The 22,582-nt window shown below is 36.9% G+C and overlaps 1 protein-coding gene across 6 annotated transcripts in view; it reads right to left on the bottom strand.

Annotated features, from left to right (window-relative positions):
• Positions 1-22,483, bottom strand: part of LOC127427890 (voltage-gated potassium channel subunit beta-2-like) — a 216,536-nt gene extending 194,053 nt beyond the window's left edge. For 2 of the 6 annotated variants that reach the window (XM_051675802.1, XM_051675807.1), the window contains exon 1: positions 22,325-22,483. The gene's annotated coding sequence lies outside the window, so the exon portion shown is untranslated. Of the gene's footprint in view, positions 1-6,200; positions 6,324-22,324 lie in introns of those variants that run through there. The other 4 variants (XM_051675804.1, XM_051675806.1, XM_051675805.1 and 1 more) reach the window with 4 other exon arrangements.
• Positions 22,484-22,582: the final 99 nt, after the last annotated feature.

The raw sequence follows: 22,582 nt of genomic DNA, 5'->3' as shown, positions 1-22,582 counted from the left end.
AAAGGTGTCAAATCTGGAAACACAGGAATATTCCACATGAACGATGGTTCCAGGGAACACCACCAGATGAAGCGGGTTCCATCCATTTCTTATGCCAGAGAGCCCATACCCAGTTTCAGCTCTCTTTTGGTCGGCAGAAAAACTTTGAGCTTGACAGCTATACCTCCCCGACTTCCCTGCCTTCTACAGCGCTTCCTCCCAGGAAGAAAAATGCAGGTACAGACGCCAATAGAGGGGGAGCATACTATGAGATTTTCTGAGCCTGCTTTAATAGTCCTTCGGTCGACAATCGAATGTTCAGAAGTGTTTGTCGATCATACACCAAAAATGGTACAGCACATTGACTTAAACAGAAAATAAACCTATTAAAACAGACTCGGGAACAAGCCAGGTAGCTGACAGCATGACACACAACGGCGCCACCATGGGAATACTTAATACAAATAATGAAGCATTTGCAAATTTACACTTTCAGACATGCTGTAATTTAGATGAATATGTCGGTTTGTTTTAAAAGTGTTTATGAACTGTGTATGAATATTAAGATTTTCAAAAGTAGCAATTCTGACTTGCTGTCATTTTATTTGGAAAAAAAAAAACTCCAATGTTGTATTTTGGATTGTGCTGTGAGGTTCCGTATAAAACACTTCATTTGATAAAAGATAATACAATATTATGTTTAAAATTAATTGTTATATTTTCATTTGATTTAAGTTTTAATGAATTAATTTCAAGCAGCTTTAAAAAAGAAAACCATCAGAATGGAAAATTTTAAAAAGCGGATACATACACAAGCACGGGAACTTCACGGATATTCTTCAGTGTGTCTGATATCAAAATGCAGTGACACTGATAAGAAGCACAGACATCTGAAGCTCCTTTAATACAGGTAAACCACTAATATATATATATATATATATATATATATATGTCATCATGAAATCATCGACCCTCCCCTCAAAATCCTAAGTTTTCACAAGTGATGCATTTAAGGGACCAGGTGTAAACAGCGATGTCACCCGAGATGCATCTTAATACCAGGTGTAAATGGGGGCTGTCAGTGCATACACAAATGTGACTAATCTGTGTTTTTTTTCTCTATCGACAACACGAGTGCTGAATATCCATTAGTTACCTTGTTGATGTGCTGCGCTTAGCGTCCATATATCCCTCTAAAAATGCATCTGATTGGGGTCACGTGAGCATAACTAGGACTGGGTAAATATATAGATTTTCCGATGCATCAGGATCTTCATTTGAATGATCTCAATATCCATTCTTAAATCTCAAGATCGACCTTTTACTTCATGTGGGAACCCTCTACAACGCAAGTAATGTGATCAACAATTAGGGCTGGGAAATAGAACAATGTAATCGGATATTGACGATATCTGACATTTATCCCAATCCCGATTGTGACAGTAATTGACAGACGATGATTGACAGTATTGAGAAATAACAAAACCATGGAGCAGGGAAGTTATCAAATAATTTCATTTTTTGGAAGTTTCAATTGTTTGAATATGCTGACTGATGATGCTGTCTTATAATGTCTGTGCATATGTATAAAAAACTCACAACTGCTCATCTAAACATATATCTATATAATAATAATAATAATAACTTAGGGATTTTGGGGGAGGGGGGCATGTCTGTACATATATGTGATACATTTATTACACGGCTCTCTGGAATACTCTATTCTGATTGGTCAGTGGTGCCATCCAGTGTTCAGATATTGCTTTGCAACAACCGCACATCCGGGGATTAAGACGTATCAGACTGCTTATCCGGGTTCTGTGAGCCATCTCTCCTGCTTTTCGGATCACTGTGCAATCCCTACAAGCAAGCTAATAAAATAATTTAAACTCAAATCAATGTTTCATGGCCATTTATTTGTTTATTTGGCAAGTAGTCTTGAAAACTGAGGAGTCGGACGGTCATTTTCACAAAATAAACACCAACAGAACTCCGAGGCAAATCAGAGGTTGATTCCAGATTTCTTTCTTCTCAAATTCCATAATTTCATCACAAATCAATATTTTATGTCCATGTATTTATTTATTTGGTTAGTAGCTGTGTAATAAATAGGATAATGTACAGTCAGCCAGTTGTTATCACAAAATAAACCCTGACGGTGATCAGGACCCCGACGCAAAAGGGCCTGAAGGGGTTTATTACTGTGCGATAACAACAGGCTAATGTACATTATCCCTTACATATGTGATATGACTTAGGCTGCTGCATTGCATCTCGTTGTTCCAGTGTCTCGCCTATTCATTATTATAGCCTATTATAGCTTAGCCTGTTACAATAAGTACAAAAGATGGCATTATCATAATATAATGCTGCGTCATATTTTGTCATTATGTGAAGACTCGCTGGCCAATTTAATGAAAATGATCAGAACACGCGTCTCTGCTCTTCCTTCAGATTACCACAATAAGCTTAGTAAACATGCGCCACTGTTTCTTAACCATGAGGTTGGCGTGACTGGATACACCATTACCATTGCGTATTTAAAACACTGTGTTAAGTTGAAAATAGTTTTGAAGAATTTACATTCTGTTACATTAAGCTGTGCTCCAGTTGTTTGAAAGAAAGACTTCGCCTTGTGTGTATGTGTATGTGCACGCTTCTTTAGAGTGTAGAGCACCATCTCTGCCCTGGACAGCAAATCACGCTGCGCTCTGATGGAGTTGCTGTGTTGCTGTGATGATTTATGCTGCCATCCAATTTAAATGAACTCTGAATTTCAAACTTCTTACTGGGAAAATTGCGATGCAATGGAAAATTGCAATGGAACGCCACTTTATCTCGGATTTACAACTTGGAAACTCGTGCGGAAATCTTCAGCTCTGATTTCACCGAGATGAAAGTATGTGACATCACGTCAAGTAGTTTTTACCATGTAATATATAGTAACAACACAACTGAGTGAAAGTATGTGGCAGCACTGAGCCATTTACTGTTTTAAAAGAGGACGTGGCTCAGCCCATTTGTGAGAAAATCAGGACCGTGTTTGAGAGAATTGTGCCAAAAGTCATGTGACTCACAAGTGGTATGTATTTGTTCACATCAGATTTTGTATTTGTTCGACAATTCTGTAGAATTTGTAGAACATATTGTATTTATTTGTGAACTATGATGTAGGCTCATATTAAACACATTTTTTATATTCATAAAACACAGTGCTTTTGTTTAAGGCAGTGGTACGCGACAACTACTAGTTTTCTCTCAAATGGCCCTTTGTATTTGCAAATCGCTTTCTGTTTGTCTGAGAGTCGAGTTTTCCTTTGCAAAGTGGATTGTGTTCGTTTGCAAAACGTTCTATTTGTTTGTTTAATTTTGGCAGAAATCTGGCTCCATAACTCACTAGTTGTTCCCTAGCTTATACAAATTCTTTGGTAACATGACTGGGTGGTCTGAATGGCAAAACACACAAATAAACATACACCTGTGATGCAGACAGGTGTGATAAATGCCGCAGGTTACACAAATCTGCAAGAGCCCACCTTCTCCCCAGTAGGAATCCCAAACATGACTAATGCACTAAGACAGCAGCTCTGCGTCCACACCACAGGATGATTAGAGAGAACTGTTAAGAAACACTCTCTTTGAGGAGTACCTGAAATCTACACGCAGAGGTTCCTTCCTGTTTGCATGAAACAGTCCTGCAACTACTAAGAAATGACTTTGAATATCTGTTGAATTACAAAAGCATGAAAAGTGCGTTATATCTAATAATATCTGGCTAGATAATCCATTTCAGCTTCTCATCCTCTAGCACTGAAATCCACATCTGTCTTTGGGCAGTGTTCATGGGATCTTTACCCACACAGACATCTAGAAAAAGGCCTCGGCTCTAGGGATAGGGCGATATGGTTATCTCACGATTTGGTTCGATATACGATTTGAGGTTTGTGATTTGATATCTTGATTTAATATGATAACATTTAAATGACAAAGTATGGCAGAAAATGTAGTTTTGTTTTTTTTGTTTGCACAAAATGCACATTATAATTTCTCATCAAAATAAAGTTCTTTAATATACAATATAAATCTTCCAAATTTAAATAAGAGTTTCTCATGTACCTTTCTCTAAAGAAAAGGTCATTAACAAATAAAAATAGTGGGTTACATTCAGGCTGATCAGGTGCAGAACAAGCAATAGAACTGAACAGAACCTGTACTGAAGAAGTGTGTTAAAGTGTACATTTTGTTTTATTTTTATTTTTTTATAATTTGCTTGTTTTGATTATTAATCACATTTTAACTTTTTAAAAATATAAAAATTCTACTTTCTATCAATTAATATTATTTCTTGAAATTGTATATATATAATAATGATATGAGCAGTCAATGGCTGTGTCTCGTTTGGAAGGCTGCGTCCTCCGGAGGTCGCATTTGTCTCGTTTCAGAAAAGCGAGTAGGACACTTCAAATGCAGCCATCGAATGTGACCTTCTTTCACGGGAATTCGGAGGATGCATGAGGTGTATCCTTCGTGGGCACTCATAACCCACAATTCTTTGCTTCAACGGAAATGTCTAAAAAAAAAAAAAAAAATGATGCCAATTTGCCCGTAAATATGATGTTCAAATGCAAGTTGAAGTACCTCAGTAGATGGGTGCAGAGTATATGTATAATTATATTAATATATAATTAAAATAAAGTATTAGACAAAAAGTACACCTGTAAAATCTATTTTCTTTTCTCTCTACATCATTATAACATTCCCTTCCAGAGGGGCTTTGTTCTCTTCTCACTCAAAATGCTCGCGCTTGTTAAAGAGTGGCGTGCTGTCATAGCAACCATGTTATGTTCTGTTTCCGTTTGTCCTACGAATGCCGTCTCGTTTAAACTATACTTGATTAAAGGAGGACACTCGGTATACTGCAGCCTTCCTAGCCCGCAGCCTTCGAAATGAGACACAGCCAGTGTTTGAAATAATGTGCACAATTTACAATTATTAACATTAAGTTTACATTCATTTCAATAACAAGCGCTATAAAGGTACTGTCACTTTAAGAGTTTAACGCACATCTCACAGGTGTTGTGGTTCATTTATTAACGAGAGAGAAGCCTCTCAGGTTATTATTATTATTTTTTTTTTAAATCGCATCTGTGCTGTGTGATTAAAATAATATTTATTTTTACTTTTTTATCTGACTTAGAACAGAAAGGATCCATCCAGTCTTTATATAAAATACTCAATAAGCTCCAGCTCACATTGAGCAGCAAAGAGAAAGACACTAAAACAATAGATATTTGAAAAACATGGTGTCGTAGTAAGAATAGCACAGTTTTCTCTTCTGAAATGCACAGATATTTATCGGCCAATTTTTTATCAAATTAAAACCATCTACATTTCGGTCACAAGCATGAAAATGCTTACTTAAAAAACACATGGTTTATTTATAATTAGCCTAATCATGTAAACTTTTTGAAACGTTTTGATGTTTTTGTACATTACCTTTTCATTTTATTTGCTGCATAATGTGAAAACTAATACTTCTGAACAGATATCAAAGGTAAAATATACACAGTACACACAACAGCAAAAGTGGCGCCCATTATTTACAAAAGCACAATCAAAGCAAGATCAACTAGCATCTTGTGTAGTAGCTCCCATTTAAACTTACTGCACCAAATCCCTGCGACTGTTCATCAGCCTTGGCCCAGTGCCCACGGGCAGAGCGGCACCATCCACACACAACCCAGAAAAGCCACTTCTCTCTGGCAGACGATACTCATACTGCCATGACACCTCTCATAACAAGGCCTAATCTTTGCATTAATAGCCAACACCTACTATAATACAAGTCAGAACTGAATTTGTATCGTCAATGCTGGACTGCACTGCATAAAGCCAGCATTTGTGGGCAACAGATGGGCACTGCAGCAGGTGAGATGCTGCTATTCAGCCATCAAATGCTTACTGCTTACTAAAATCCACAGAAATGTGAAGGCGATATTATCATGATGCCACGGTCCTAATGTAATGAGACACAGCATGCATTAAACAGCACAATGGGAGAAAGCCAGGCTGCATAACTCCCTGTGCAATATGGTATGCAGATATGCCTCTCAATGCAGCAAGCAGATGCAGAGATGGGAAAGACAAGGAGACGGAAAGACAGCTCTCCCTGCACAGCTTCTGATCTTCACACATACATGCACGCATACATACAGACTCACGGTTAGGCGGGGGCAGGATGAGGAGGACAGGAATGCAGAGAGCAGAGCGACAGAGCTAGTGGTGTCGCTCTACTACCCACCTCTATCCTCTGCTGATGCCTGATGCAGTATTTCCTGCTCAGCTAGGCTGAAGAGAGAAGGGTGGGCGCAGCCAGATTGTCAGGAACGGCGGCAAGAGAGAGAGAGAGAGAGAGAGAGAGAGAGAGAGAGAGAGAGAGAGAGGGAGGGGGAGATGAGACGGGAATGGTAAGTGGGTTTATCCTCCACGCTGCCCTGTCAATGTGTGTGCTTGTATGCCTGAGTGCACGAGTGTGTTTGTCTATGAGAGGGGGTGGATGAGCAAGAGAGAGCGAGCGTGTAGCAGCGTGTATGTTTGAGCAAGTCTCCTAAACAATGCAAGTGAATAGAGACCGAGGAACTCAAGGTAGATGTGTTAAGCGCAAGATATCTCCCCCCTACATCACGCAAACCCAGCACTCTGCACAGTCAGTGCAACAGTAACCATATGGAAGAACGACGGCACAAGAAAGAGGGAACAGAGAGAGTCAAATATGAATAGACAGATATGAGACACACAAAACAATTTAAGTGTATCTTTTAAGGCCATTTCCTAGAAACCCACTCTAGAGATCTCCATTTCCACAGGTAAATGGTACTGGAAATGGCTGTAAACACATTTCTCAACCATCATGTTAAGGACCTATGTGAACTACAGTGAGTGTCTCTGTATCCTCATAGGACACAGTTTAAAGACAACATGAAACATTTGCGTTGGTATCCAAAAAACTTCTGCAATCTGACGTATTTCCTAGTGAAACAGAATATTCAGCAGGAAAAATGCTCGATGGAACTTGAATTTATTTATTAAATTGATTGAATCGTTAGGCTACTGGTTAATTTAGATTACTGGTAAATCATCTTTTTCACCACAAGAATCTAATAAATTGCAAGCCTTAAATGTTTTTATTATATAGATAATGCACACTATTTGTTTTCTATGTATGTGAATTTGTAGTAAATACTGAGTAGAAAAAAACTCATATTTGCGATTTGCAAATTTCAACTCATGTTGGAGAGACTGGGGCTAGTTGTCACATGAGGAAATTGACACAACGGCTATATCTCAGTAACAATAAGATTTGAAGTCAAAAGTCCAAATGCACAAATGTGTGTTTTCTCTACAAACGTTTTTTTTTTTTTATGTTGATTTCAATCACCTAGTTCAAAACCCTCTTAAATTAGAATAACATTTGTCAATTCTACACTCTAAAGTAAATTTTCATGATCATCATACTTTTGTTATAGCTGTTGGGTAACAAGCAATCATAATCAAACCACACTGGTATACATTAAGGCAACGGTCAACTACAGTGCATTCATAAAGTATTCAGACCACTTCATTTTTTAAAAATTACTTCGGAGCCATTGGCTCCTAAACTGAAACATTAAGGAGCCCAATGGCTGTTTTTAGTCGCCATATCAGAGAATTCCTCGATTTAGATTGCTGTTCTGAAACAAGTTAGAAAGCCGAAGAAAAGTACAACTGCTGATAACCCATTAATGGAAGGTTTACAGAGTATTTTCGGTACCCACTCGCTGTCTGACTGACAAACGACTTATTTGAGTGAATGCTATGTTACTCCCTTTACACTGACATTTTGGTCATTTTGTCTACTCAAGTACTCAGACTAATTACTCAAATACTTGAGGGGCAATGACATGTTCATAACTTTATATATAATAACATGTCTGACAAATGTCTATAGCTGCTGCATTGTGTCTTGTTGTTCCAGTGTATCGTCTTTTCATCATTATAGGCTATTATAAAATAAAATGTTACAAAATGTACAAAAGATTGTATAATCAAAATATAATGCATCATATTTTATCATTATGTGAAGATTCACTGCCCAGCTCGGAAAGAATGTGCAGAACACTCGTCTGTCTGTTCTTCCTTCATGTTATCGTAGTAATCTTTGTAAGCGCGCACCAGTTTTTTTAGTGACTGTCTGAACCGTCTATTTTCAAATCGCATTTGGTTTATCAGGAGACGCCATAACCATCACGTTTTTAATATGCGTGTTAAGCTGAAGTTCAGTTTTGAAGACGCTGCATTCTGTTCCATTTAGCTGCGCTAAGTCCACTGAGTCCACTGCCATACTGCCTGGTGTGTGTGTGTGTGTTCGCTCTTGTGGGGAAAGCCTCGATGATCCGTATTGTGTTTGCTGTGATTCATGAAACATTCCATTCAACTCAGAGAGTTGGAATTTCCACCTTTCAACTGGGGAAAGTGCAACGGAATGACACTTTATATCGGACATCTAACTTAGAAACTTGTGCAGAAATCTTCATCGAGATGCAGGTGTGTGTTACATCACGCAAACATGACGCCACCCAGGGCAGGGAGGTTTACAGTCAGTGACAAACATTCACTTTTATTAAATAATATCCATTAACAAGTCAAAGTTCTTAAATTTAATTATAATAAAACATGGTTAGCAAATGTTTTGCAGAGACAGGTGTTCAAAACACAGTTAATTACACTCTTTTAATTATCGTAACAATAGCATTGCAGTGTTGTATCAGTTTGGTTGCTATGAGACGTCTCTGATAATCAATGTAACCCTCAAAATCACAACGTAATCAATCTCAAAATTAAAAATAAGCTTCCTCTTTGACACGTTTGTGTTTAGTTGTCAGGTAATTGTCACTGGATTTCGAATTAAGTGAAAAGTCACATCATGCATGATCACTATCGATCATCGTTTTCATGATCGATCATTGCTGCCACGTCGTGCCCATCCCTAATTGTGACCAACTCTGCAGCCTATACATCTGTGATTAAAACATCAAATAATACAAAAACACGTTCACCTTGAACCATGATTTACATTTCTGTGATTATTATCATCATTACAATTATTATTTATAATTATTATTATCATTTATAATTGTTTTTATGTCTTCATTTGTGTAAGTAATTTTCCGCCATGATGTTAAGACGGATACTTGGCTGACAGTAAATCGAAAGGTGGTTACTTACATACATACATATATATATATATATATATTATTCTTTTATCACTTCATTATTTTAATTACTTTTTCATTTTGTTTGGAGTGCAATTTGAATTTAGAAATGTATTTAAATTTACGTTTTTCATTTTTTAAATAAATAAATACAATTTTCAATGCAAGATCACTAAAGCAAGAATATTCACCGATCCCTCAGCCCAGGGGTTGCCGATGTAATTGGATATTGCAATATTTATATATACAGGTGCATCTCAATAAATTAGAATGTCGTGGAAAAGTTCATTTATTTCAGTAATTCAACTCAAATTGTGAAACTCGTGTATTAAATAAATTCAGAGCACACAGATTGAAGTAGTTTAAGTCTTTGGTTCTTTTAATTGTGATGATTTTGGCTCACATTTAACAAATGTGGTTTACAGAATACATTAGGTTTATTGCAGGCTACATCACAGGCCTATTTTTTTCTAACTGTTATTGTTTGACGTTCTTTACCGAACAGCTGTCATATTAGATCAATGGTTAATGCACGACTGCATGTCGTGAAATACGCGCAACTTTTCAGAGCATTTTTTTCTCTCTCACAGATTTGGCTTACCTGTTAATTATTTTCAACAATGTCCTGACTGTTTTAATATGTTAAGTAACTTTTACTTGGTGATTTCCATTTAGAACAGGCTTTTAATGGTTGTTCCATTGATCCTGCACTATTCATTCAGTTGTTTTCAATAAATATGTCTTAAATATTCGCTAACGTTGATTCAGTGAATGCGTGTCATGTTCTATATTTAATGTACAATGATCATAATTCAAGGCGAGGACGTCAAAGATAAATGCCCCTTTCCAGTGGAATTTAGCATCGGATTTGGAATAGATTAAGTATTTTAAATGGGTCACAAACACACTTTGCAAGGACACCCTTTCAAAGAGCAATTAACTTAATTCTTTTTTTTTGTTGGGATTTTTCCCCTTTTTCACCCAATTTGAAATGCCCAATTCCCAATGCGCTTTTAAGTCCTCGTGGTCACTTAGTGATTCGCCTCAATCCGGGTGGCGGAGGATGAATCCCAGCTGCCTCTGCGTCTGAGACCATCAACCTGCGCATCTTATCACATGGCTTGTTGAGCGCGTTACCACGGAGACATAGCGCATGTGGAGGCTTCACGCCATCCAGGGGTGGTAGGCAGCGTCTTTACCACTGAGCTACCCAGGCCCCATGAACTTTTAATTCTTAAGAATATTCAGACATTGGAATCGGAATGTCAAAAAAATATTAAATCTCCATCTCCAACTGTGGTTTTTGTTCCCAGCTCAGAAAACTGGATGGGGTGGTTATGTTTTAAATGAGCTTTTATGTTAGTTGTACTACCACTTTTCGTTGCCACTGTTTTTAAACAAACTCGGCATACTGGCTCGTTCACGTGAATGACGGCCTAAAGCTAAAATGTTCCCACACCGGAGCTGTGGAAAACAGCTTTAAAACCAAGTCCATTTGGACTTATTCTTACAAACTTTCTGGCTGGACTTATGCAGTCGTCAGGAAAACACCTATTACAGGGCTTGACATTAAGCATCGTCATGTGCTTGTCCTTCGGACAAGTAAATTGTTCATTCACCTAAAAAAAAAGTTACTTGTCCGGAGACAAAAACAAAAGAAAGGACGAAAGAAAGAAAAAAAAAGAAGAAAAGCCTCCATTGTCATCATTTATACCTGATAGGGATTAAGAACACAGTGCAGAAAGATGGTAAATCATTACTAACCCTCAAGCCTTTATGAATTTCTCTCTTCTGAGGAACACAGAATTTGATTTTTGGCAGAATGTTAGTCACAGTCACTATTCACTGTCACTGCATCTTTCTTTCTCTCCATAAAATAAAAGTGGACTGAGACTGAAACTAAAATTCTCTCTAACATCTCCTTTCGACTTCCATGGAAGATAGAAAGTCAGACCGATTTGGAACAATATGAAGGCGAGTAATGATGACAGAATTTTTGGTAACACTTTACAATAAGGTTCATTAACATTAGATAATCCATTAGCTATCATGAACCAGCAATAAATAGCTAATGTTTTATTTTATTTTTTTGAGAGTGAAACATGCGGGAATGATTAAAATTGTGCTCAATCCCCGCTATCCAACGCTATTGGGCTAACATTCGTTATTGAGATTTTAATCAGGCTTCTTGTCCGGTCAGGCAAGTAAAATTCTCTTCAACTTGCCCGTTCAAAATTTCTAACGCTTGTCTATTGGGAGTAATGTTGAGCCCTGTATTAAAACACCTATTAGCCTCAATTAACACGTAATCTTCACCTGTCGCGGTCCACTCTGTGTGTGTGGAGGAGCTGCCTGAGCCCCGCCTCCGACAAAAAACAGATAAGACGAGAGGACAGAAGCAGCGCGACTGGCTAAAATGTTGGTGGCATTCATTCTTATGTAAACAAACATGCATGTAAACACAATGGGCAATATCGAGGTCAGCAAAAATGATCGAGGTCATGTCCATATATCATACGATAAGTCGATAACGTAATTATCATGACAGGCCTAGACGTACATTTTATTGCTATTTGTTACTCAAGGTGGTTCTGTTGTTTCTTTGATTGACTTGATTTACATTTGACATTGCCATTAGATGAAAAAGGAATGTGGAAGTAAACTATAGCAAGTATAATACACAAACAGTATGATATGGCTTATTGAAATTCAAAACACTGCACCCTGTGGCCAAATCAGAAGTCCACAGAGCACCGCCAAAATGCGCCTCCCTCAGAGCATAATTGGAGAGAGAGAGAGAGAGAGAGAGAGAGAGAGAGAGAGAGAGAGAGAGAGAGACAAAATTGGCGAATTCTGTAGTTGTACCAGTGCGGCCTATAACTAAATTTAGGCTAATTGCACCAGTGAGAAAAACTGTCGTAAAATGACACTATTGCAAATGCAGTCTGGAGCGTGTGTTATTTATTATGTGTAAATCAATATGTGTTTGACAGCCAGTTGCGTCTCATAAAATTCCAGCGTGAAAGTAAGGAATCCCGTTCTATAATTTTTTTAATCATCTCTTTGATACATGAATAAAAAAAATATATATATAACAGAATACATTCTTATTATTTTCTAATTGTCTTGAAAATACTTTGAACATTTTACACTATCTGGGCATTTTGTAGATCTGTTTGCAACCGATATGTGTATTGGGTTCGCCAAAGACCAGAGGTATGTAATAATGTTTTGCAAAACACCTATGCATTTAAGGGCTACGTGTGTTTTGTGTTTGCTTGCTTTTCCTCATTCTGAAATGTGGTTTTTAGGTTTCTGAGACAGCTTATGAAACATTAATCTCACTGTCAAACTATTATATGTGTGACATAAACCTAAACCTCGAATTCCCATTCCATTTAGACTTGCAAGAGCTGGTCCAGCTCTGACCAACTGATTTGGTTAAAAGGGAAGCTCCAGTCAGGGAAGTCACTGAAGATTCTCAAAATTGCATCACTTAACCAATGACTCAGTCTGGCTGATTTCACCCCTCCTTGCACAAAGCCGCCAGCTCTTTACTCTCCAGCTACTCAAGCAGAAAATGTGCCGCACATAATACGTTAACATTATGGAAATGTCTTTCAGAAAGATAGAATGGGCAGTGTGTTCTCCTTTCAAGACAAAAGCATCACTGATTTGGATCTTCTAGTAAATGCTGATCATTCTAAATGAAAAAATGAGTTTCACTCTATGATTTTTCATCCCTTAATGTCTTCAGACTTTGTTTTCTTCAAGTGGAAAACAAGCTAGTTAAAAGATTCCCTACACTAGGTATTAAGCTATATACAGTGCATTCATAAAGTATTCAGCCCCCTTCATTTAAAAAAAATTAATAATTTATGTTGCAGCCTTATGCTAAAATGCTATCTATACTCCATGCCCCATAATGACAAAGCAAAAACTGGATTTTTGATAACTTTGCAAATTTATTAAAAAGAAAAAACTGAAAAATCACATAAGTATTCAGACCCTCAACTCAGTACTTAGTTGAAGAACCTTTGGCAGTGATTACAGCCTCAAGTCTTTTTGGGTATGATGCGATAAGCTTTGCACACCTGTCTCTGAGCTCTGCAGGCAGTTCCTTTGACCTCATGGCTTGGCGAGACCTTATATAGACAGGTGTGTGCATTTCCAAAAAACCTCAAAGATGATCCAGAGAAATGGGATGCACCTGAGCTCAATTTCAAGTGTCATAGCAAAGGGTCTGAATACTTATGTCAATGTGATATTTCAGTTTTCTTCTTTTTAATAAATTTTCAAAGTTATCAAAAATCTGTTTTTTGCTTTGTCATTATGGGGTATGGAGTGTAGATTGATGTGAAAAAATAATAAGTTAAAACATTTTAGCATAAGGCTGCAATATAACAAAATGTGAAAAAATGAAGGGGTCTGAATACTTTGTGAATGCAGTGTATCACAAGCAATGTGGTACTAGCAACCAGGGCCGTAACCAGGGTTTGAATATTAGTGAGGTCTGGGGTGGGGTGCCAAAACTTTTTTAAACTTACAATTATGTTTTTACCAATGATGTTGTGAAACATCAGCTACCACAATTAATGAAATAGCATAGCCTTCATCATGGCCAGTGTTTGCATTTTTTACTTATTTCATACTGTAGTCTTGTCTTGCAGATTGTGTGATGTGCAACTGTTTTAGAACATTTCAAATTAGGGCTGTCTCGATTATGAAATTTGGCTGACGATTAATTGTCAAACAAATAATTGTGATTATGCCGATTAATTGTCTGCTTTAGGGCTATGCCGATTAATTGTCTCTTTAAGAGCTTTCATAATTAATTGTCATATAAATTGTCATTTTTTAGGTGTGCTTTTTTCAGCATGTGTGCTTCATATACCTTAAATCATTTTTCCATATTTAACTTCAAATATACATATCAAAAAATAAAATAGGAATAAACTATGATTTCCTTTTAAGGCTTTAAAAAGTAATGAATTACATGAAAAATAATGTTTTTAATATCAAAATATTTCTAAATACTTAAAATGTATGTTTGGTCCATTTTACATTTACACTTGTTTTTTGAACTTATATTGTTATATTTTTTAAGTAAAAAATGTGTATATATATTTATATAATTTTTTATATTTATATTTTTATATTTATGCAATAGTAAAACATTTATTTCCTAATTTCTTCACTTTCATACATTATTTTAATGCTCTGATTAAACCCATGAGCCCTTATTTGTCATGAAGCAAAACCTTTGAGATTTCGTTTCATAATTTTATCCCTCCACCGAAATAGAGTAAGCGTGTGTTTCCTCCTCTAACACAGCTTGTATGAATCAGGAACATTTGCCATTAAACATCATTTAAAGTGAAACCGGAGTGCTTTGCATTCACTATCAAAGTGTTCGTTTATATTTTTGCGCGAGTTTGGCGCGAGCCTCAGCTGACAGTGCGCACATCAGAGCTCTTCATGTGCTCTTCAGGACAGGAGCTTGTTGACCTCCACAGTGTGGCTCAGTGACGCTCGGACTCGGAGTTCAACTGAATGGCACACAAACATGCCGTGCAAGGCATTTATAAAGTATATTCGCTTTAAATTCCCTTTTTTGGGCATTAAAATTTGATTGGAATTTGAATGCCCAATAATCGCAGTTGTCTCATATAACCACAGTTAGATCAAATAACCGCATTCAGACGGTTATTTCATAATCGCGACAGGCCTATTTCAGATAATGTCATGATGATCATCATTGTTTGTTCATGATACCTAATGCATTAACTAATGTTAACGAATGGAACCTTTTTATAAAGTTACCAAAATTACATTAAAATTACATTAATTGTGAATTGCTAACATTTATTTGTTTTGAAACAGTTATGAATAGTTCTGTTGTCAATATCAAAGGGTCATTGTGACATACTGGTAAGCAGTATAAACCATGAGAGCATCACACACAGCAGAGATACGTTCAAAAATAAGAAAAATATATCCATTACCAGCTCTAAAACTGCTCTGGTGAGAAATCATTAATATCTATGATTTATTTACAGTCTTTGGTGTTTGCTGTAACACAAATCACAAATTATTAAGCAAATGCATGAAGACGCGGTGCCGTTATGGTTAAAATGTAATTGCTTTGATTAGTGGTAATGTGACCAACATTAATCTAATTTAAATTAGGATCCTCACAGAATAGCGCTGAGATGAGTGACTGATGAGATATTGAGAGTATGCTTGTTTGATTGACACCAGGGGCGGACTGGCCATTGGGAGCACTGGGTGTTTTCCCGGTGGGCCACTAGGTAATTTGGGCCAGCCCGTTGCAGCACAAGTACCGGTCCGTCCTACAGTCGATATAGGTGGCCACCCTGGGCTCCAACGTGGCCACGCGGAACCCGTAAAAGTGCAAGAACTCCATAAACTTAGTAAAGTCAAAACAATGGCTTTTATTTTGAAATCATGTACTAGACTTTTATTTTAAATCACTTACACAGTGGTGCAGTTTCCGTTTATGCACGTTTACTGCGTAACTCGCATGGACTTCATTATTTGACATACAAATCACAATGGTGACAACCAAAAACAACACATTAAGTATAAGATGAGCTCTGAATAATCACAAAATGACAAATACTGCAAGTTACAACAAATACACTAACAGTAGAGTAAATAAAATCGGCAAACAGTAAAGCTATGAGCAGTACATAGTCATTTGCATAATTTATTCATACCGCAAAGCATTATTGGGAGATGAAGTGTTTATTGTTTATTTTAATATTACATATATTTATATATGTACATATTCTGGCCAACTTTGTTTTCATTGATTTTTTTTTTAATAAACATTTACACATGTTATGTGGGTAACTGACATGAAATTTTAAGCATTGTCATCAGTCCTGCTGTGTGACACTTTCTTCATCTAACTATTTTAAACATTTTATGATCTTGTATATCTATATATACATATATATATATATATATATATATATTTTACTTGTTGTTTTCACAACCTCATATTAACATAAGTTTATTTGCACTTCTGGAAAAAGTTGAAAGGTGATTAAGATCTTTATGTTGACTTGTCACAGCACTTAAATACACACTTTCCCTTGTACTTTCATGTACATTTTAACCTAACGCCTGTATTTTGGGAAAAACGTTTTCGGACATGTTATTTGTCTGAGCTATAAAGTAGAGTTGGGGTACTCGAGTTCGTACTCGGACTTGTCATGGACTTAATTTTTTTACTTGGACTCAAGCCTTTAGAAGTCCAGCCGAGTCCATGGCATTTGATTTGTGATGCAATGAACTAAATAAATAAATAAATATAAATAATGAAACAGAAATAAATGGACACACTGCCTGCAAGCAGTTGTAGCTAGTGCCCAAAGGATATATTGGTCAGCCGATATTTTACCGATATGCGCAGATATGAAAACTTTTTTTCAGAACATATAATGCAGAAAACAATGCTTTAGAATTGGTGTCATTGCGTAGTTTGTCCAGCAGAGTGCGCTCCGACTCCACTGTTTAAAGAGCTGACTCTGAAATTACGGTGGCTCTGCAGACAGGGCGGAGTTAGGCGGTGTGAGTTGAGCGGTCTCTTCTCGGTAAGTTGCTAACTAGTTTGTGAAATACATACTGGAATGTTAATAAACAATGACCCCATCATTTTCCCTTTTCAATATAACCAATATAACATTAACCTTGTCCCTGACAACCATGTCACTCATGTTTATCACATCTGTTTGCTGTTAGCCAGCTATAGTTTGTCAGTGCATTAAGTAATGTAGCAGATTAAAAGGCAAACATCAGAGCATCTTTTTGCAGCTCAGCAGACAACGGTGCAGTGGTGCATTGTGTCTGTTGAGTGTTGATTTCACGCTACACTGTTACCTAGTTGGTGAGACACAATGCTGGAAAGTAAATAGAGTCCATCTTTTGTTCTCCGTGACAATGAGCTTATAGCTAACTAGTTAACCACGTAGCTACTTTCATTGCTTGGCAGCTGAGTGGAAGTTAATGTGTAAACATGTATTTACCAAACTGTTTTGTTCAGGATTCGCAGTTTGGTACCCCATTCAACCGAACAATTCCAGTCATTGCATTTACAAAATGTAATATTTAGAAGTCTGGTTTTCCACCGTTGAAAGTTTCCCCTGAACTTGTATAGCAGAATACGGTGTAACACCGCTGCCGCTGTTTATCTCTTGACTCGGCAGGTGTAAATGCTTCTTGTTTTACAACCTGCCAATAATAGACTGGCAGTATTAAAATTAGGGATGTGCGAGACTAGTCGACTAAACGGTTCCGATGCTGCTAGTCGACACTGTAATTACTAGTCGGTTAATATTTCCCCCCATTAAACTGATCATAATTTTTACACATTTACATTTGGCTTTATATTTTTACAGAGGCTGCACTTAAATTACTGTCATATTAATGTTACATATTTTAAATAGAATTAATACAAATATTATTTAAAAAAAGAGGATTTCTGGAGCAGATACAGAGTTTAATTTCACCTCTTGCTTGTCTAGCGAGAGTATATTTTCCTGCGCGCGCCGCGTGTGGGAGAGGGAAGATGCATGCGCAGGAAAATATCCTCTCGCTAGACAAGCAAACTCAGCAAAGTAGTTATGAAATCACTTCGGTGGTGCGGGAAACGGCTTTCCAAATGTTTGAAAGTCCCTAAGGATGTTTTCACATTTGAGTTTTCTTTACATCTGTGCATGCTTGGATGTTATTTTTCCACTGAGCGGGCTTTTTCAAGTGCAGGATAGACACCTCAGGTGAGTCAAGTCCCATCATTCACCGGACCTGCATGATTAATCTGCTGATTAAGAAGGCCATTTTCAACGAGGTGCCAACTGCTTAACGTGTTAAACTATCTTTTATTCTGTGTACAAGTCATGTTTAGAATACATTAGGTTTATTGTAGGCTACATCACATGCCTATTTTTTCTATCCTATAGCTACTTTTTTTTTTACATCGTAACTCTTATTGTTTGACGTTCTTCACCGAACAGCTGTCATATTAGATCAATGGTTAACGCACGACTGCACGTTGTGAAATACGCTTAACTTTTCAGCGCATTTTTTTCCTCTCTCATAGATTTGGCTTACCTGTTAATTATTTTCAACAATGTCCTGACTGTTTTAATATATTAAGTAACTTTTACTTGGTAATTTCCATTTAGAACAGGCTTTTAGGATTGTTCCATTAATCCTGCACTATTCTTTCAATTGTTTTCAATAAATATGTCTATTAAATATTCGCTAATGTTGATTCAGTGAATGTGTGTCATATTCAATATTCAATGTAAAATGATCATAATTCAAGGCGAGCACGTCGCAGATAAATGCCCCTTTTCAGTGGAATTTAGCGTCGGATTTGGAATAGATTAAGTATTTTAAATGGGTTGCATAAAAACATTATTTTTTTTTTTTACTGTTTTCTGAAGGTTGGTTTCTCTTTAGACTAGTCGAATAGTCGGTTACAAAACTTCTGTTTAAACAAGTCAAATTAGTCGTAGCACACATCCCTAATTAAAATAGTCAGCATCTGACTGATACTAAAGAGTACTGATGTTTATTTAGCTAATTATTTTATTTGAATTTATTCTTTATTTAAATGGTCAGCAACCGACTGATACTGAACATACAGTACTGACGTTTTTTAAGCTATTTATTGTATTTTTATTTATTCTTTATTTTCTCAGCGTTCATTCCTAGAGTTTGTTGACAATGTAAAATAATGTCAAATACTCTTTGATAAAAATATTTGTTTAAGAATGCAGCCTTCCGAGTACCTTTGCATAGTCATATCGGTGCAAAATCGGTGCACAATCTACATAGAAAAGGTCTGTTTTCATTCCAGCTCCAAAATTAACTATATCGGCCACCATATCGGTAATCAGTGAATTTTCCCCCTCTCAAAAATCCCATATCGGTCGGGCTCTAGTTGTAGCACCCCCTGATGTCGTAGACGTAGCCAGAGTTTGTTTCACCATGTTGAGCAAACACCTGTAGAGCGGCACACACAGTCAACCAATACGCTTGAACGTTACTACACAGACTGCTGTATAACATCGATTACAGAGACGGCTGGCACAACAAACACACAAAGACAGCTACGTAGCCAATGTACTAGAAACTACACGGCAGTTTCGCACAGCAAGGGACCTGACAACTGGTCAAATCGGTTTGAGGTTAAGAACTTCATACGGTGTAACACCGCTGCCGCTGTTTATCTCTTGACTCGGCAGGTGTAAATGCTTCTTGTTTTACAACTTGCCCCTAATTGACTGGCAGTATTAAAATAGTCAGCATCTGACTGATACTGAACAGTCCTACTGATGTTTATTTAGCTATTTATTTTATATTTATTCTTTATTTAAATGGTCAGCAATTGACTGATACTAAACAGCATTGATGCTTATTTAGCCATTTAGTTTATTTGAATTTATTCTATATTTACATGGTCAGCCATTGACTGATGCTAAACATACAGTACTGATTTTTATTTAGCTATAATTTTAATTGATTCTTTATTTAAATGGTCAGCAACTGACTGATACTGAGCATACTTCACTGATGTTTATTTAGCTATTTATTGTATTTTTATTTATTCTTTATTTTCTCAGTGTTCACTTCTAGAATTTGTTGACGATGTATAATAATAATGTCAAATATTCTTTGATAAAAATATTTAAGAAAACAGCCTTCTGAGTACCTTTACATAGTCATATTGGTGCACAATCCACATTGAAAAGGTCTGTTTTCATTCCAGCTCAAAAATTAACTATATCGGCCACCATATCGGTAATCTGTGAATCGCCCCCCCCCCCAAAATCGGTATCGGTCTCAAAAATCCCATATCAGTCGGGCTCTACACTTGATAGTAATTTTTAATTAAAAATTATAATTGCAATGATTCAAACCTGTGGATGGAATCCTGCAGCCCTGTCTACACAATCATTTGTCATCCAGTGAAAATAAACCCCTGTGATTGGTCCATCCTAACCAGCGCTGAGAAAAGTAACAGGTGCCACGTGACAGCGCAGTATATGTGCTGATTTAGTATCGGTCTGGATCTCTCGGCAGTAATTTACATTATTTAATGATATAAAAAAATGTTTTGAATAATTACTAAATAAAAAAAATTTTTTTACAATTGCAATGATTCATGTCTGTGGATGGAAATCTGCCACAGCAGTACCTTTACAATAATTTCTCATCCAGTGATCATAAACGACTGTGATTGGTCTATCCCGACCAGCGTTGAGCAAAGTAAAGTAACAGGTGCCATGTGACAGTGCCGTGTTTGGGTTGCTACAGCAGTGGTCTGGACCTCTGGACAGTAATTTACAGCCTATTAATTATATTAAAACTTTTTGAATTCATATTAAACTAAAAATTCAATGCACTGCACTTGTATTGTGAAATTGTCTGATATGAAATTGCAGTCACATATTGTTCAGTTGTAAATACCTTCAAAATGTATTTTTTAATATTAAAAATGTACAGAGATCTGGACCTCTGTGACCTCGTAGCTGGTTACTGCCATGCCAGCAACTATCAGTGTACGTACTACTTGTATGCAAGAATATGTAGCTCTTTTGTTTGGTTGACTCCTGGCAGTACTTAAGTCCCAAATGCAGCTTGTTAAAAGATGAGTAAGACCGTGCTTTCTATTTTTACACTGGGTTGCAGCAGAACAGAGCAGAGACCAGCAGGAAAAAAAAAAGTGAGGCAGCCACAGAAAATCATGATGCGCTTGCATGCAGCCGAGAACTCTTGCCACTTTACTTCCCCTTCCTGTTCAGCACTGTGAGTGGGGTAGTGCACATTCACATGTGGCTTCAGGGGCTGTCTAGCAGAACTACTCAGCCCAGCTAAAGTGCGAAAACTATAAAGGCCAGCTTTAAATATTTCTTGAAGAAGCAATTGCATTTCTCCGCAGGGCACAGGAAGTGTGCCAAACGGTTAGGACAGAAATTTGAACTCCTGTGCATTGAAAACCTTTATATTCACAAATTAATATCCTTGACTTTTCCAGTCATTCATGATTACTGCATAAGGATTTTAAAAAGTATTTTTATATATATTTTCTTTTACTCAAAAAGAACAGTTTTTAGTTTTTTTTTTTTTTTAGGCCTTGAACTCTGAACATTTAAAAATTATTAAAATATTACAATCACATAAAGTTAAATAACTTTTATCCCATAATTTGTGAAAGCCACAAATAAGTGCATTTCAGATTTAGTGATTCAGTTCAGTTTTTCTGGTCAAAAACAAATGAGCAAAACTGTCCTCACCATTTAGGGTTGTTTTTTTAAAAAAAAAATTTAATGATCAATTTGTGCTATGCATGAAGAATGTGTCACAAAGACAGTTCATTCTGGTGTTTCTTATATTAGAGCTACAACATTAATTGTTACCACTAGTTACATTGTGGTCATTTGGTATAACCACAACAGTCATAAACTAAATACACACAAAACGTCAAAAATATCCTGAAAGCTTACCGAATCTTAAAGTCATCAGAAAATAATATAGTATGCTTTGCAGTTGTAATGATAACTGTAGTGTGGTATTGTGACGGAAACTATGGTTACCAGGGTAAATATTTGTAACGGGCCACGAGGACAACATCCCACGAGACCCATCTGTTTCCTCACCAAGTGTGAACGGCCTGTAAAAGACGCTGGACATTTCCCTGGCATGATTTTATTAGTTTTAACGTTATATTAAATTATATAAGTAAATGTTGATTAGCGAAACTACAGACTCGCTGTCAATCAATCACTGATTGACAGTCCTCTGTCAAGTTCACCACCAAGCCACAAAATCAAACCTTGAATTAGCCTGTGAGGAGTAAAAATAAAAACGTGTTTCATCGATCACTTCCGGACACTTCAAGCTTAAATCTGACCTAATGACACATCTAGGGAGGCAAAACGACTGTCCCTCCGTGGAGCATTCAGCGGTTTACCTCAGCAGCACCTGAAAAGTCTTCAGTCGTGACTGATTTCTTGCATAGCAAGAGCTTAACAGACAATAAAATACAGTATTCTTACCTTGCACAGGAACAATTGTTCATTAAATGTGATATTTATTCGATTTTCGCCTTTAACAAATGTGTTTTATTTGATGTCGCGAGCCCGTTCAGTGTGAGGGACGTTGGTCTAAAAAACGCGAGTGACTTGTTTTTACCGCTTTCACCACAGATTCTTTTCTAGCTCTCCATGCGCTACAAAACACACACGCGCTGCGCAGAAGCGCTCTGATTGGCTGGTCGAGCCGCACCGCGACAGGACAGCATCCTTTGATTGGTT

This window comes from Myxocyprinus asiaticus, chromosome 37 (genome assembly GCF_019703515.2).
Source record: "Myxocyprinus asiaticus isolate MX2 ecotype Aquarium Trade chromosome 37, UBuf_Myxa_2, whole genome shotgun sequence".
NCBI classification, from domain to species: Eukaryota; Metazoa; Chordata; class Actinopteri; order Cypriniformes; family Catostomidae; genus Myxocyprinus; species Myxocyprinus asiaticus.
The sequence above is the reverse complement of the archived record's forward strand: the minus strand, read 5'-3'. Positions and strand labels throughout refer to the sequence as shown.